Below are 18076 nucleotides of genomic sequence, written 5' to 3'. Positions count from 1 at the left end.
CCTTCAAGGATAAACTCCTTTTCCAAGAAGGTAGCATGTCTGGAGACAAACACCCGATGATCGGTGTAAAAGTAATACCTTAAAGTCTCTTTAGGATATCCCATAAAACTATATTTTCCGGATCGATATTCCAGCTTATCTGGGTCAACTTTCTTGACATAAGCTGGACATCCCCAAATCATAACGTGTTTAAGACTCGGTTTCCTTTCTTTCCATATCTCATATGAAGTTTGAGGAACAGATTTGGAAGGCACCTTATTCAGTAAATATGCTGAGGTTTCCAATGCATAACCCCATAGGAATACTGGAAGATTTGCATAGCTCATCATCGACCGAACTATGTCTAACAAAGTTCGATTTCTCCTTTCAGATACCAATCTGGAGGAGTCCACCGGGAGACTATACCATTTACTTTGAGATAATCCAGAAACTCTCCATTCAAGTATTCACCACCTCGATCTAATCGAAGAATTATGATACTATGTTTGGTTTGTTTCTCCACTTCATACTTATATTCTTTGAACTTTTCAAAGGCCTCAGACTTGTGTTTCATCAAACATATATCCGAATCCAGATCTATCATCTATGAAAGTAATGAAGTATGAAAATCCACCCATGGCTTGCGTAGACATTGGTCCACATACATCTGTGTGTACCATTCCTAGCAAATTTGCAGCCCTCTCTCTATGTCTACTAAATGGAGACTACAATGCCACTATAAAGTGAGATTTTCATCTTCCCTTTTCTTTTATTAGTTTGTTCAATCTGAAGTAAATTATGTCACATATATACAGACCATTATTTAAAGTACCACGTCCATAAAGAATATTATCTCTAAGAATAGAACATTCATTATTCTCAATAATAAATGAAAATCCATCCAAGTCTAACATGGGAATAATATTCCTCACAATCGAGGGAACAAAATAACACTTATTTAAAAAATAGTCTTGCCCGTAGGCATATGTAAATGAAATGATTCTACATTTTCAGCAGCAACTCTTGCTCCATTTCCCATCAGTAGAATCACCTCCTCTTCCTCAGGAGTCCTACTTCTCCTTGGTCCCTGCAACAAATTACAGATATGAGAACCACAGGCGGTATCTAATACCAAGTAGAAATGACATATTCACTTCTATCATGAACATACCTGAATTAGAAGCGGTAGTCTCACTACCCTTCTTCTTCTTCAATTCTGCAAGGTAAACCTTGCAGTTCCTCTTCCAGTGCCCCACCTTGTTACAGTGAAAGCAAACAACTTTGCTCTTGGGGTCTTCAGCTTTTGGTGGAACCGGCGTTTTCTCACCTACTTTCTTCTTCTTGGAAGGGTTCCTCTTCCTTTTCTTAGGATTGGAACCTTCACCAATTAGAAGAACAGAACTCTTCTTAGGGGGAAAATTCAATTCTGCAGTCTTCAACATGTTGTGGAGTTCAGGCAGGCTGACATCCAACTTATTCATGTGAAAGTTCACAACAAACTGCGAGAACGAACTCGGAAGCGATTGCAAGACCAAGTCTTGGCTCAACTCCCCATCCATGGCAAAACCAAGTTGTCCAAGACGTTCAATCAAATTGATCATCTTAAGTACATGGTCATTCACAGATGATCCCTCAAACATCCTACAACCGAATAGCTCCTTCGATATCTCATATCGAGCTGTCCTCCCCGCCACATCATACAAATCTTGTAGATGCATGAGGATAGTGTGAGCATCCATATGCTCATGTTGCTTCTGTAGCTCAATGTTCATGGAAGCTAGCATGATGCATTGAGCAACATTTGCATCATCTATCCACTTATGATACACAACATGTTCATCATTATGCGCATCGCTAGCAGGTTTAGTAGGCTTAGGTGAGTCAATCACGTATTTCAGCTTCTCAATCCTGAGAACAATTCTCTAGTTTCGAAGCCAGTCAGCATAATTAGGACCATTCAATTTGTGAGCATCTAGTATGCTCCTGAGTGATAGTGCAGAAGACATAACATACAAAGTAAATCTGTAAATGATAAACACATAACAACACTTAGCAAATATTCGATTTCATTTCAAAATACTATATGAATCGGGTCTTTATTCATAAGTGGCTCCCACTAGTTTTCCTAATTTATTCAACCCCCTACATGAAAAATTAAGCATTCATAATGCTAGTGGGAATAGGGATCCTACATTCCATTACACAACCCCGGCTGTGGCACGAAACGCCATGTAATGTTCAATAGGCAGACAACTCTTGTCAATTACATCTAATGTTATTCCTTAATCAAACTTTAGCCTCTTGAATAATTGAGTCACGGCTGTGGCACGACAAACTCAATATTCTAAGTCAAGTCTAACCCAACATTCCGTACAATTGAATCAGTCCCCAAAGGCCCACGGCTGTGGCACGTAACGACCTTTAGATTCTTATTCAATGTACACATCTCTATGTAATAGACAAGTATTTCTTATTTCGAAATCAAAGCCCTCGGCTGTGGCACGAAATGACAATGATTCAAAAATAAGAACTACTTTCTACCATGTTAGAAGGCTATGACCAACACAAGCCCGTTGTATCATTGGCCAATTACTACTTGATATTATTTAATTTTAGAGGGATTATATTATGTTACAATCATAATCATATTATAAAGAGATTCTTCCTTTTAAATTAAATATTTTAAATCAATAATCAATAATCAGACGATTCTCAGATCGGGTGGAGCATTGTCAAGAGGCGTCACTTAATAACCCTTTCTTACAGATAGAAATCTGTTGTTGACAGAATCATCCTTTCTCTCATATCGAAAATTCATATTCAATTACGTGTTTCACAAACACAAGAATCTCATGATTGTATTCATAATATTGTTCTTAAGGTTATGAAACAATTTCACTAAACTAGGTTGTCTAACAAACGCCTTATGTTTATTTAAGTTCACCTAAATCTATCATCGCATGATAAACTAAGCATATATCACATATATCAACATGAATAAACATCAAGGTAGGCATGTTACATCATCTAGCACATTAGTCTAAACATTATACATCTCTATGTATCACATGAAGCATTTAAAATCAATTAAAACAGTCAAAAACAACTTTAAAACACTTCATGGAAATATAAACAGTTCAAAACTTTTATATAAACTAAAATTGATCACTCCATTAGATCCGTCTTGAAAAAACGAATCCAACGGTATATTGCACGCCTAAAACGGAGTTACGAAACTCCCAGAAAACCAATTTTAAAATCAACAGAAGGGCTGTAACGCATTACAGGAACGCGTTACAAGCCCTGTAACGCATTCCGGTGATGCGTTACACCCCTTTTAAGCCATTAAAGGGTGTAACGCATTCCGTGAATGCGCCACAGGTGTGTAACACATTCCTGGAATGCGTTACACCCCTAAGCTTAACCAGTTCAGACTTAGGAAGAGTCTGTTGAGGAGTAAGTCCTGAAGGACCTGCTTCATCAGCATCTACAGTTGGAGCAGCATCACCAGTATCTCCAGCATGTGCAGCATCAGAACTTAAAGAATCAGTATCTTCTGATAAGACAACAGTGTGATTAGCAATGGAGGCTTCAGCATCCTCTAATTGTTGATCTTGTTCTAAGTTCTGATCAACAGCCATATCCTGATGCTCACCTAAAGTCTGATCATCAGTATCTAGATGCAGAGAAGGTGTCTTAGATAATTCTGGAGTTTGAACAGCATCAGTAACAGGTGTTGGTGAAGGATTTGGTGCTGTTGGAGCTTCTAAGTATTGGATTTTTAACGCAGCGGGGGCATGGCAAAACACTTTTACACATACAAAATCCAAATAAAAGCATATAAATCGTGAATAAAAATTCGAGGGATCGAATCTAACCTTTTAATATAATTAAGAGACAACGATCAGAGATCCTTAGCAGTTGCTCCTCAAGTGTGAAGCACTCCACCGGTATCCACCAAGAAAACGATGTTAAGGAGGAGGAAGGAGGTGGAGAGAATTGGGTTTTCCAAACTTTTTGGGTTTTCGGGTTCGATGTGGGTTCGAATAAAATAGGGTCTATAATAGTGTATTTATAGACAAAATTTTCAGCTGAAATTTTCTCATAAATATTATTATTATTATTATCCTGTTTATTATTCTCATTAATAATTAAAACACCTTTTAATCATTAATCCTTTTTCTAAACACTTTAGAAATAATTTTCTCTCTTGATTTAATTTCCAAAAATTAAATCCTTTAATTAATAATATTAAGAACTTTTCTTAATTAATTTATAATCAATTAAATCTCATTTAATCAATTATTAAATTTGCCAATTAATTATTTATTTCATAAATAAATAATTATTAGCCATTATTAATTAATTCCTCCACCATTAAATCATTCTCTTTTTATGGTGTGACCCTGTAGGTTCAATATTAAGCCGGTAGTAGAAATAAATAATAATTAAACTATTTTATCATTATTCATATAAATTCTCTAATTTATTAAATATGATTAATTAATTAATCACATTTATTCTACATCGTGAGTGATGTTTCTTAACATATCGCGACTATCCGGATAATATGAATTCACTGCTTAGAATACCAAGAACCTGTCAGTGAATAGTTACCGTACAATAAACTCCTTCTACCCTACAATGTCCCGATTAAATACAAGGCATGGATCTCGTGTCAAGCCTATCTAATTCAATCACTTGCTTACCATTTACTATGCGTAGTTCTATGCAAATTAGAAACTCCTTTCTAATTTCATTTACTCTGGCCAGAGATTTCTGAACTAGCATAAGTGGATCAGCCTTGAACATTCGCTTCCTTCACTGGAAGGGGTAGATCCTTTATTGATCATACACTATCTTCGTGTACAAATTCCTATACCCAGAAGAGCCCTAATAATTGTCCCTGGAGACTAAGAACTAAACCAAAGCATAGTTCAGTGTACACAAGACGACTATGATGACCTCAAGTCTAAGGATACTTGTACAACTATCACTAAGCGAACAACTGCTGACACGTGAGTGAACTCCATCAGTTGTTCAGCTAGGCGAGTCATGTTCAGTGAACTTATTCTATAATAAGCACCTACATACTAGCTATAGTGTCACCACACAAATGTCTTTGAGAACATACATCCTTCATAATGAAGCAAGCATAGTATGTACCGATCTTTGCGGATTATTAATTACCATTTAGTAATCCTATGACCAGGAACTATTTAAGTTTAGAGTTATCATCTTTTTAGGTCTCACTATTATGATCTCATCATAATCCATATAAACTATGGTATATCTTATTTGAACACTTAAATAGATAAAGCCCGTAATAAAAACAAAACAAGTCTTTATTAATATCAATGAAATCAAAACAGATTACATAAAAGTTATTCCTAAATCCTTATACATGATTGGACTTAGGACATATTCCTTTCACTAAGAGAAATACTTCAGACACAACCAAGTGTTGAACATCAATATCAGCACTTGTGCCTGGATCAACAAGAGACACAGATGGTGAGTTAGCCTTGTCAGATACAGCTTCCTGAGATGGAGTTGATGGAGAAGAAGTGACTGGAGCAAATTCTTTGTCTTGTGAGATCAGAGATTCCTGATCCCCTTCCTTAGCTGCTTCCTCTTCATCATCTGAAACTGGCCTTTGTGCCCTCTGTTTCTTGTACTTCTTTGTTGATTTGGATTCCTTGGGAGTTTCAGGAACTGTCATTCGTCTAAGCCTCTTGAGAAGCCTAGAACCCCCAATTTTAGAATCCTTCTGAGAAATCTCTTTCTCAGCTTCAGTTACAACAGGTTCTCTAGAAGGAACCGGTTCCTCAGAATCAGATTCATCTCTCAATGCAATCCTCCTTCTCTTTTGAGGTGTTTGAGGAACATTCTTTGTCCTCTTTGGCTTGGAAGATGAAGGCTTCACAGTAGGTGCTGAAGATGAGCTGATGTGAAGTGGTTGCTTATATAGGCAAGAGAATGCCAGGAGACGCAAAGAAATTGAATGCTGACGGGTAGAATTAATTCTACCTCGTCTCCCTAGACTTTGAAAAAGAATAACATTCATTGGAAAGAGGAAACATGGTTTAAAATGCACACAAAACAAGTAACAGTGGACTTTTCAAGTACGAATACCATTAATCCTAATCATAGTGACTATTAATCTTCCACTTCAACATATTCTAGTTCGAACTGAGACTGTTACCAAATTTTATTCACAGATAAGCCAAGTAAAGGATTAGACTGAGAAATCAGAACTTAGACCTATACCAGAACTTAACAGTCATCAGAACATAATTTCTTAACTCGAAAAAGGAATGCCCATCTTAGTAAATCCTCATACAAGTTCTGAGTTATAGACTTCAGAACTTAATCATCAGAACGTGTAACTAGAACTTGTACTCAGAATTTGTACAAAGTGACACAGTGACTGTTTATCTAAAATAACATAGACCACCACAGTAATTTTCATCATTCATATGGAGTGATTAGTGTGTGTATTAAGCTAAATAACAGACAAAGAGTAAAGTCTGATTCACTTCAGTACATCTTAGAAATAAGGCATAATTAAAATTTTGCTAAAGAGCTGTCATTATCCTGAAACCTACTGATGAATGAGGTCATGCATGAGTCCACCTCAACTGTTTTGTGCAAATTTTATGCATCTTTTCAAATTCTATGTTACAGTGGCTTCTCAGTGTAAGTGAGTCATGACTGTTTATCAGAATTTATGCTATTATCAGAGTATTTCTCCAGTAATCATAGAGTTGGAAAAGTCACCAAGAAAATATTTTGCTTTTCTAATGCATATTTACTTAATACCAGCAATGCACTTGGGTCGTCCCTTCCACATTTTTACTCTAGATCTCAAAGGAGTACCTGATTTTATTCTTTGATCTTTTTGCTTTTTCTTCTGATAAGTGAGGTTTATCAGCACTTAGTACATTCAACAGTTTTACTAGTATCAGAACTTAACAGATGAGTATCATTATTCTAATTTGTGACTTAGTAATAAGATATACAAAGTAAACTCAACTAAGCTCAATTATCAGAATTTTCTAGTGTCATAAGATTTCCACTGAAATAATTACTTCTTACATGGAATCATATGTTTATTGAAGACTACTAGGTCAGTATCTAGCACAGTTATCCTCATAGGATTGAATAGTTACTTTGAACAGATATATCACTTATCAGAGTTTAGAAACATATATCAGACAACAATCAGTACTTAAACGTGTATTTAATTAAGCATAGAATAAACAAAGAGATTACATTCTGTAAATACTGATCATAAAGTCTGATGCATCAGAATAAAACTAGACAGATTTAGAAAAAGAACCTGAGACCATTCCAAGTTCATTTACCAATCTTGTAAAAGTGGCTTCACATAGTGGTTTTGTGAAGATATCTGCTAGTTGTTGATCTGTTGGAACAAAGTACAATTCCACTGTACCTTCATCCACATGTTCCCTTATGAAGTGGTACCTGATGCTGATGTGCTTTGTCATAGAGTGTTGAACTGGATTACCTGTCATAGCAATAGCACTTTGATTATCACAGTAAATACAGATTTTGAAATATGTTAACCCATAATCCAGTAACTGATTCTTCATACAAAGAATCTGTGCACAACAGCTTCCTGCAGCAATATACTCTGCTTCTGCAGTTGATGTGGAAATTGACTTTTGTTTCTTGCTGTACCAAGAAACCAATCTACCTCCAAGAAATTGGTAGCTTCCACTTGTGCTTTTCCTGTCAATTTTGTAACCTGCAAAATCTGCATCTGAGTAACCTATTAGTTTAAAATCTAATTCTCTAGGATACCATAATCCCAGAGCAACTATTCCTTTAAGATACTTAAAGATTCTTTTTACAGCTGTTAAGTGAGGTTCTCTTGGATCTGCTTGAAATCTTGCACAAAGACAGGTAGCATACATGATATCAGGTCTACTAGCAGTTAGATAGAGTAGAGAGCCAATCATACCTCTGTAGTCAGTAATATCTACTGATTTACCGGTATCCTTATCCAGTTTTGTTGCAGTGGCCATTGGAGTGGATGCACTTGAACAATCTTGCATTCCAAATTTCTTCAGCAAGTTTCTGGTGTACTTGGTTTGACAAATAAAATTGCCTTCTTCATTCTGCTTGACTTGAAGGCCCAGAAAATAGCTAAGTTCCCCCATCATACTCATCTGATATCTTGACTGCATTAGTTTGGCAAACTTCTTGCAAAGTTTGTCATTTGTAGATCCAAAAATGATATCATCGACATAAATCTGGACCAGAAGTAAGTCATTTCCATGGTTGAGGTAGAACAGTGTTTTGTCTATTGTTCCTCTGTTGAGTCCACTTTCCAGAAGAAACTGAGCTAAAGTCTCATACCATGCTCTAGGAGCTTGCTTAAGTCCATAAAGTGATTTATCAAGCCTGTAGACATAATCTGGATGTTTGGTATCTACAAAGCCTGGAGGTTGTTCAACATATACCTCCTCCTCCAATTCTCCATTGAGAAAAGCACTTTTCACATCCATTTGAAAGACAGTAAACTTTTTGTGAGCAGCATAAGCCAAAAATATCCTTATGGCTTCTAACCTAGCAACTGGTGCAAATGTTTCATCATAATCAATTCCCTCCTATTGAGAATATCCTTTTGCAACCAGCCTTGCCTTATTCCTTGTAATTATGCCATCACTGTCAGTTTTGTTTCTGAATACCCACTTTGTACCAACAACAGATCTATTTTTTGGTCTTGGCACTAGGGTCCAGACTTTGTTTCTTTCAAATTCATTTAACTCTTCCTGCATTGCTTGCACCCAATCAGCATCTTGAAGAGCTTCTTCAACTTTCTTTGGCTCAGTCTGAGAGAGAAAAGAATTGTAGAGACATTCATTTGAAGTACCTGTTCTAGTTCTGACACCTGCATCAGGATTTCTAATTATCAAATCAGGTGTATGTGATTTTGTCCACTTTCTTGCAGATGGAAGGTTTTCTCTAGAACTGGATGCTCCCCCATGATCCATGTTATCTTCATTTTCATTTTCTGATGCTCCCCCTGAAACTATGCTCTCTGAGTTGGAGTCTTCAGTATTTAGATTTTCAGCACTATCAGAACTTGGCTTATCAGAACTTGACGAATCAGAACTTGAAGAGCCAGATGTATGTCCTGATGTTTCTTGAGCTGTGGTAGGATCTTGAGTATGCTCCCCCTGCATAGGTGCATCTTCCCTTGGCGTAGCCACCACAGTTTCAATAACATCAGAGTTTATTCCATCAGAGTTTACAGTATCAGGACTTAGACTGTCATGATTTTCAGTATCAGAATTTGAGTCTTCATTTTCAAATCTCAGCTGATCATGGTCAATGAAATCTTCAAGACCAGTAATCTTCTTGTCATCAAAAGAGACATTGATAGATTCCATGACCACTTTTGTTCTCAAATTATAGACTCTGAAGGCTTTTGTGGAAAGTGGATATCCAACAAAGATTCCTTCATCAGCTTTTAGATCAAACTTTGATAGTTGTTCAGGATGAGTCTTGAGAATAAAACACTTGCATCCAAATACATGAAAATATTTCAGATTTGGCTTCTTTTTCTTCACCATCTCATATGGTGTTTTTCCATGCTTGTTAATGAGTGTTGCATTTTAAGTAAAACAAGCAGTCTGCACAGCTTCAGCCCAGAAATAGGTTGGAAGCTTTGCTTCTTCAAGCATTGTACGTGCAGCTTCAATGAGAGTTCTATTCTTCCTTTCAACAACTCCATTTTGCTGTGGAGTTCCAGGAGCAGAAAATTCATGCTTTATTCCATGGTTTTTGCAGAACTCTTCCATTATCATATTCTTGAACTCAGTGTCATTATCACTCCTTAAAACTTTCACAGAATCTTTGACCATTTTATCCAGATGTTTGACATGATCAATCAAGATAGATGCAGTTTCACTTTTTGTGTGCAAGAAATACACCCATGTGTATCTGGTGAACTCATCCACTATGACCAACGCATACTTCTTCTTTGCAATAGACATGACATTTACTGGACCAAATAGATCAACATGTAGTAGATGATAAGGCTCAAGAATTGATGATTCAGTCTTGCTCTTGAATGAAGATTTTCTTTGTTTGGCTTTCTGACAGGAATCACAAAGACCATCAGGAGCAAATACTGACTTTGGCAGTCCTCTCACAAGATTTTTCTTGACCAGTTCATTTATATTGTTGAAATTTAAATGAGAGAGTTTCTTATGCCAATTCCAGCTTTCTTCAATTGATGCTCTACTCATCAGACAGATTGCAGAACCATCAGTACTTGTTGAAAGCTTAGCTTCATAAATGTTACCACGCCTGTATCCTTTCAGAACAACTTTACCTTTAGATTTACTCACAATTTCACAGTGTTCTTCAAAGAAATCAACATGATAACCTCTGTCACAGATTTGACTTATATTCAGTAGGTTGTGTTTAAGTCCTGAGACCTGAGCTACTTCTTTAATTATGAAATTTCCAAGATTGATATTGCCATATCCCAATATTTTTCCAATGTTGCCATCTCCATAAGAAACACTTGGGCCAGCTTTCTCCACAAAGTCTGATAGCAGGGCCTTATTTTCAGTCATATGTCCTGAACATCCACTGTCCAGAACTAAAATATTTTTCCTGTTGCCCTGCAATCATAAAGACCACTAATTATTAGTTTTAAGGACCCAGACTTGCTTGGATCCTTTGGCCTTATTAATTTTGTTAACATTTGCAGCGGATTTAGCATCAGAGTTTATGTTAACATTTTTCTTATCAGAACTTACACTATCAGACTTTGACTCAGAATTTACACTAGAAGGAACAATGGAAACTTTCTTCAAAGAAGATTTTATTTGATAATAATCATAGTACAAGCTATGATATTCCTTACAAGTATAAATGGAATGCCATAAACTACCATAATGAAAACAAGGATTTTGTGGTTTGTATCTAACAGACTGACTCTTAACTCCTGATTTTGAAGGTAAGGAGTTAATATTCTTATTCTTCCTGCAAAAAGAAGCCAGATGGTTAGAACTTTCACAGTTATGACATGTTTTCCTAGAAGCATCAGGAACAGGTTTATAATTATTGCTTTTATTCACACCTTCTTTTCCATTCCTATTTTTCCTAGGTGATTTTACCTTGTTTGCATTCTTAACATCTTTCAGCTTATGCTTAAGCTGCTTCTTTGTCATTAAGCCTATGTTCACTTCAGCTGTCTTTTCCTGTTTTAGTTTGTCAGAAGTTAATTCCTTTGTAACTTCTGATTTCTCATTTTCAGACTTTATAGTTACAAACTTAACAGGTTTTAACTTTGGCTTTTGCTTATCAACAGGCTTAATTTTCTCAGTTCCTTTATCATTCTTATCTTCTCCATAACCTAAGCCCTCTTTCCAGTTTCCACTACTTAGCAAATTTTGAGTTGTTTTGCCAGAGTTAGTCCAAGTCCTGATAATCTCTCTTTCCTTTTCTAACTCAGTTTTTAGAGATTCATTCATTTTTAGCACTTCATCCCTAACATAAAAAGCATCATCTCTATCCTTCTGAGTTTGATGGAACATGACTAACTCTTTTTCTAAGAAATCATTTCTTTTCTTAAATGCAAGATTTTCATAAGTTAATCTTTCACATGTTAAAGTTTGATCTCTATAACTCATAAACATGGTTTTAAGATATCTTCTCAACTCATTAATATCATCAGTATGAAAAGCATAAGTAGTCTGAGGTACCTTTGTTTCAGCAGCTTCAGAACTGCTCTCAGCACTTTCTTTATCAGCATTTGCCATCAATGCATAGTTTTCCTCACTTTCAGAGTCTGAGGTGTCTGTCCAACTTTTCTGCTTTGTGACAAGAGCCTTGCCTTTGTCACCCTTTACCTTCTTGCAATCAGGAGATATGTGGCCTTTCTCACCACAGTTATAGCATTTAACATTGGTGTAATCTCCTCTGTCAGACTTTCCTCCTCTGCCTTCAGATCTTTTGAAATTCTTCTTATCAGAACTTATGCCTTTCCTGGAAAACTTCTTTCCCTTCCTGAACTTCCTGTATGCAATCTTTGTGATTCCTTTCACCATAAGAGCACACAGCTTCATCATCTCCTCATCAACATCAGTCTCAGGCAAGCTTTCAGAATCTGAGTCATCATCACTTTCAAAACTTGATGACTCAGTTTCAGACTTTATGACAAGAGCTTTACCCTTGTCTTTCCTTGAGGAAGCTGCTTTGGGGAATTCTTCTTCAGCCTTAAGAGCAACTGTCCTTGACTTTCCTCCTTTCCTCTTGCTTCTTTGTTCCATCTCAAGTTCATGAGTCTTGAGCATTCCATAGATTTCGTCAAGAGTTGTTTCATCAAGATTTAGTTGTCTCTTATTGTCGTTGCCTTCAAATCCCAACATTCAGGAAGAGCTAACAGGAACTTAAGGTTTGAATCTTCAAGATCATACTCTTTATCAACCAATGACAAATCATTCAAAAGTTTGACAAATCTATCATATAAATCATTCAATGACTCATTAGTCTTTGAGTCAAAGTGTTCATACTCTTGAGTGAGTATTGTCTTCCTATTCTTCTTAATTGTGTCAGTTCCCTGACACCTTGTTTCCAGAGCATCCCATATTTCCTTAGCAGTCTTGCAGTTGATTACCCTGTTTGACATTACATTATCAATGGCACTATGCCAGTAAGTGTCGTACCTTAGCATCCTTAGCAATTGATGCTATATCTTCAGCAGTATAATCACTCTTCTCCTTTGGTACGGTCTTTGCTGCTTCACCTGCAACTGCAACAGCGAGCTTGGTTGGTTTGTAAGGGCCTTCCTTGATTCTATCAAGGTATTCTGGATCTGTTGCTTCCAGGAACATGGTCATCCTTACCTTCCATATGGGATATTCAGATGGTCTCAGTATGGGAAATCTGATGGTCTCATACCGACTCTGAATTTGTGTCTTTGGTGGTTCCTCAGTTTTGGTAGGCTTAGTTGGAGTTTCTGTGTCCGACATGATTGTGTTTGGATCTTTAACTGTATGTGTGTTAACAGATAAGCTCTGATACCACTTGTTAGGTCACACACACACTGTAGAGGGGGTGAATACAGTGTATAATACAATCAAATCGAACTTTAATATAATAAGTAACAGAAAACAAACTTTATTGAAATAATAAACTCTGTTACAGTATGAAACTGTTACCTCTCAGTGATGAACAAATATCACGAGAGCTGCTAGGGTTACAATGAATAATCTTCTCAAATAATGATAACACTTTTAGTGTAAACCCTATGTCTGTGTTTATATACTACACAGTTACAAGATAATCGCTAATTGATATGGAATATAATTCTGCTTCCTAAAATATATCAATTAGATATCTTTTCTTCCAAGTATTCCATTCTTCACGGAATTCCTTCTTCATGCATATCTCTTCTTATGTTTATCTCAATCTTCTTTCCTTTAATCAGCTACTGTCCTTATCTGATCGCCCTTCAGCACTTAAGTTCTGATATCTATCTTCTGATGATTATCTCCTGATAACATAAGTACTGATATCCTTAAGTCCTGACTTCCAGTATAAGTACTGATCAACAGTTAAGTACTGATTTGTCCTGTTAAATAAGATCTGAAATCTAAACATAAATTATATTAGCCATGACATTATCAAATATATCTAACATAACATATCCATCATTCAATAAGTATTCACTAAGCCTGTTGTACCACATATGACCAGATTATTTCAAACCATACAATGATCATTGTAATTTAACAGAATACAAATGTCGAGGCTTAGTGTCCTCAATATTTAACCCTTCAGGAATTTTCATATAAATATCACTATCAAGTGATCCATATAGGTATACTGTCACAACGTCCATCAAACGTGTTTCCAGTTTTTCCATACAAGTCATACCCATTAGAAAATGAAAAGTAACTCCATCCATAACAGGAGAGTATATTTCCTGGTAATCAAAACCAGGTCTTTGAGAGAATCCCTGGGCTACTAGTCGGGCCTTATATCTCATAATTTCATTTCTCTCATTTCATTTTCGTACAAACACCCATCTATTCCTGACAGGGACTACACCAGCTGGTGTTTGGACTGCAGGTCCAAATACATTTCTCTTGCGCAAGGATTGCAATTCTTCTTGAATCGCAATTTTCCATTTTAGCCAATCATCTCGGTGTCGACACTCTTCCACACTTTGTGGTTCAGGATCGGAGTTCATAATTGAAAGGAATATGTCCTAAGTCCAATCATGTATTAGGATTTAGGAACAACTTTTTATCTGTTTTGATTTCATTGATATTAATAAAAGACTTGTTTTATTTTTATTACGGGCTCTATCTATTTAAGTGTTTGAATAAGATATACCATAGTTTAGAGTAAAGCTTTTTATGGATTATGATGAGATCATAATAGTGAGACCTAAAAGATGATAACTCTAAACTTAAATAGTTCCTGATCATAGGATTACTAACTGGTAATTAATAATCCGCAAAGATCGGTACATACTATGCTTGCTTCATTATGAAGGATGTCTGTTCTCATAGATATTTGTGTGGTGACACTATAGCTAGTATGTAGGTGCTTATTATAGAATAAGTTCACTGAACATGACTCGCACAGCTGAACAACTGATGGAGTTCACTCACGTGTCAGCAGTTATTCACATAGTGATAGTTGTACAAGTATCCTTACACTTGAGGTCATCATAGTCATCTTGTGTACACTGAACTATGCTTTGGTTTAGTTCTTAGTCTCCAGGGACAATTATTAGGGCTCTACTGGGTATAGGAATTTGTACACGAAGATAGTGTATGATCAATAAAGGATCTACCCCTTCCAGTGAAGGAAGCGAATGTTCAAGGCTGATCCACTTATGCTAGTTCAGGAATCTCTGGCCAGAGTGAATGAAATTAGAAAGGAGTTTCTAATTTGCATAGAACTAAGCATAGTAAATGGTAAGCAAGTGATTAAATTAGATAGGCTTGACACAAGATCCATGCCTTGTATTTAATCAGGACATTGTAGGGTAGAAGGAGTTTATTGTACGGTAACTGTTCACTGAATAGGTTCTTGGTATTCTGAGCAGTGAATTCGTATTATCCGGATAGTCGCGATATGCTGAGAAGTATCCCTCACGATGTAGAATAAATATGATTAATTAATTAATCATATTTAATAAATTAGAGAATTTATATAAATAATGATAAAATAGTTTTATTATTATTTATTTCTACTACCGGCTTAATATTGAACCTACATGGTCACACCATAAAAAGAGAATGATTTAATGGTGGAGAAATTAATTAATAATGGCTGATAATTATTTATTTATGAAATAAATAATTAATTGGCAAATTTAATAATTGATTAAATGAGATTTAATTGATTATAAATTAATTAAGAAAAGTTCTTAATATTATTAATTAAGAATTTAATTTTGGAAATTAAATCAAGAGAGATAATTATTTCTAAAGTGTTTAGAAAAAGGATTAATAATTAAAAGGTGTTTTAATTATTAATGAGAATAATAAATGGGTTAATAATAATAATATTTTATGGGAAAATTTCAGCTGAAAATTTTGCCTATAAATATACTATTATAAACCCTATTTTTATTTCAACCCAAATTTTTCAGAAAACCTAATTCTCTCCACCTCCTCCTCCTCCTTAGCATCGTTTTCTTGGTGGATACCGGTGGAGTGCTTCATGTTTGAGGAGCAGCTGCTAAGGATCTCCGATCGTTGCTTTTGGATCGCTATTAAAGGTTAGTAATCGATTCATATATTTTAATCACGATTTATATGCTTTTATTTGGATTTTATATGTGTAAAAGTGTTTTACCATACCTCCGCTGCGATTAAAATCCATCAATGGTATCAGAGCATAGGTTGTATGCATATAGATCTATGGTAAAAATTTCAGAATTTTATGTGCTTGTATGAATTAATTATGATTTTTACAAGTTATATTATGGATTAATTATGTCTGATGAGAAATCATTTCTCAAAATAATTTTGAATGTTGATCTGGGTTCTACAAGTGTTGTAGATCGTCTGGGTATTTTTTTCATAATTTTATGATGTATAGATTTTTTATTATGAATTTTTGAAGATCTTACAATTAAATTCGTAATTAAATAATCATGTATATATATATAAATTGTAAGTATGTATATATATATATCTGCTGTGGTTGCTGTACTGATGGCACGGAAGCAAAGAGAAGACACAGATGTCAGGTACGGCTGCACGGCGATCGAGAGAAGAAGCTGTCAGGCGGCTGCTGCAGGCGCGTGTGGCGCACGCACGCCCGGGGGGGTGTCGCGCATTCCGGGAATGCATTACACCCTGTGGCGCATTCACGGAATGCGTTACACCTTTTAATGGCTTAAAAGGCTTGTAAAATATCACCGGAATGCGTTACAGCCCATCTGTTATTTTTAAATTTGATTTCTGGGAGTTTCGTAACTCCGTTTTAGGCGTGCAATATATCGTTGGATTCGTTTTTCCGAGACGGATCTAATAGAGTGATCAAATTTTAGTTTATATAAAAGTTTTGAACTGTTTATATTTCTGAAAGTGTTTTAAAGCTGTTTTTAACTGCTTTTAAATGCTTCATGTGATACATAGAGATGTATAATGCTTAGACCAATATGCTAGATGATGTAACATGCCTACCTTGACGTTTATTCATGTTTATATATGTGATATATGCTTAGTTTATCATGCGATGATAGATTTAGGTGAACTTAAATGAACATAAGGCGTTTGTTAGACAATCTAGTATAGTGAAATTGTTTCATAACCTTAATAATAATATTATGAATACAATCATGAGATTCTTGTGTTTATGAAACACATAATTGAATATGAATTTTCGATATGAGAGAAAGGATGATTCTGTCAATAACAGATTTCTATCTGTAAGAAAGGGTTATTAAGTGACGCCTCTTGACAATGCTCCACCCGATCTGGGAATCATCTGATTATTGATTATTGATTTGAAATATTTAATTTAAAAGGAAGAATCTCTTTATAATATGATTATGATTGTAACGTAATATAATCCCTCTAAAATTAAATAATATCAAGTAGTAATTGGCCAATGACACAACGGGCTTGTGTCGGTCATAGCCTTCCAACATGATAGAAAAGTAGTTCTTATTTTTAAATCATTATCGGTTCATGCTACAGCCGAGGGCTTTGATTTAGAAATAAGAAATATTTGTCTATTACATAGAGATGTGTACATTGAATAAGAATCTAAGGGTCGGTACGTGCCACAGTCATGGGCCGTTGGAGACTGATTCAAATGTAAGGAATGTTGGGTTAGACTTGACTTAGAATATTGAGTTTGTCGTGCCACAGCCGTGACTCAATTATTCAAAAGGCTAAAGTTTGATTAGGGAATAACATAAGATGTAATTGACAAGAGTTGCCTGCCTATTGAACATTACATGGAGGTTCGTGCTACAGCCGGGGTTGTGTAATGGAATGTAGGATCCCTATTCCCACTAGCATTATGAATGCTTAATTTTTTACGTAGGGGGTTGAATAAATTAGATAAACTAGTGGGAGCCACTTATGAATAAAGACCCTATTCATATAGTGTTTTTAAAATGAAATCGAATATTTGCTAAGTGTTGTTATGTGTTTATCATTTACAGATTTACAATATACATTATGACTTCTGCACTATCACTCAGGAGCATACTGGATGCTCACAAGTTGACTGGTCCTAATTATGCTGACTGGCTTCGAAACTTGAGAATTGTTCTCAGGATTGAGAAGCTGGAATACGTGATTGACTCACCTAAGCCTACTGAACCTGCTAGTGATGCACATAATGATGAACATGTTGTGTATCGTAAGTGGGTAGATGATGCAAATGTTGCTCAATGCATCATGCTAGCTTCCATGAACATTGAGCTACAGAAGCAGCATGAGCATATGGATGCTCACACTATCCTCATGCATCTACAAGAGTTGTATGATGTGGCAGGGAGGACAGCTCGATATGAGATATCGAAGGAGTTGTTTGGTTGTAGGATGTCTGAGGGATCATCTGTGAATGA

At 35.7% G+C, this 18076-nt stretch overlaps 1 long non-coding RNA gene across 2 annotated transcripts in view; it reads left to right on the top strand.

The window, feature by feature from the left end:
- LOC141662026 (uncharacterized) overlaps positions 1-18076 on the top strand; it is a 31309-nt gene that overhangs the window by 8574 nt on the left and 4659 nt on the right. The window contains exon 4 of one of the 2 annotated variants that reach the window (XR_012550217.1): positions 15674-16050. The exons of the other annotated variant lie outside the window; for it this stretch is intronic. This is a non-coding gene — a long non-coding RNA (uncharacterized LOC141662026). Of the gene's footprint in view, positions 1-15673; positions 16051-18076 lie in introns of those variants that run through there. 2 annotated transcript variants of the gene reach the window in all.

This window comes from Apium graveolens, chromosome 5 (assembly GCF_009905375.1).
Source record: "Apium graveolens cultivar Ventura chromosome 5, ASM990537v1, whole genome shotgun sequence".
NCBI classification, from domain to species: domain Eukaryota; kingdom Viridiplantae; phylum Streptophyta; class Magnoliopsida; order Apiales; family Apiaceae; genus Apium; species Apium graveolens.
Note: the sequence above shows the minus strand (reverse complement) of the source record. Positions and strands in the feature narration are given on the sequence as shown.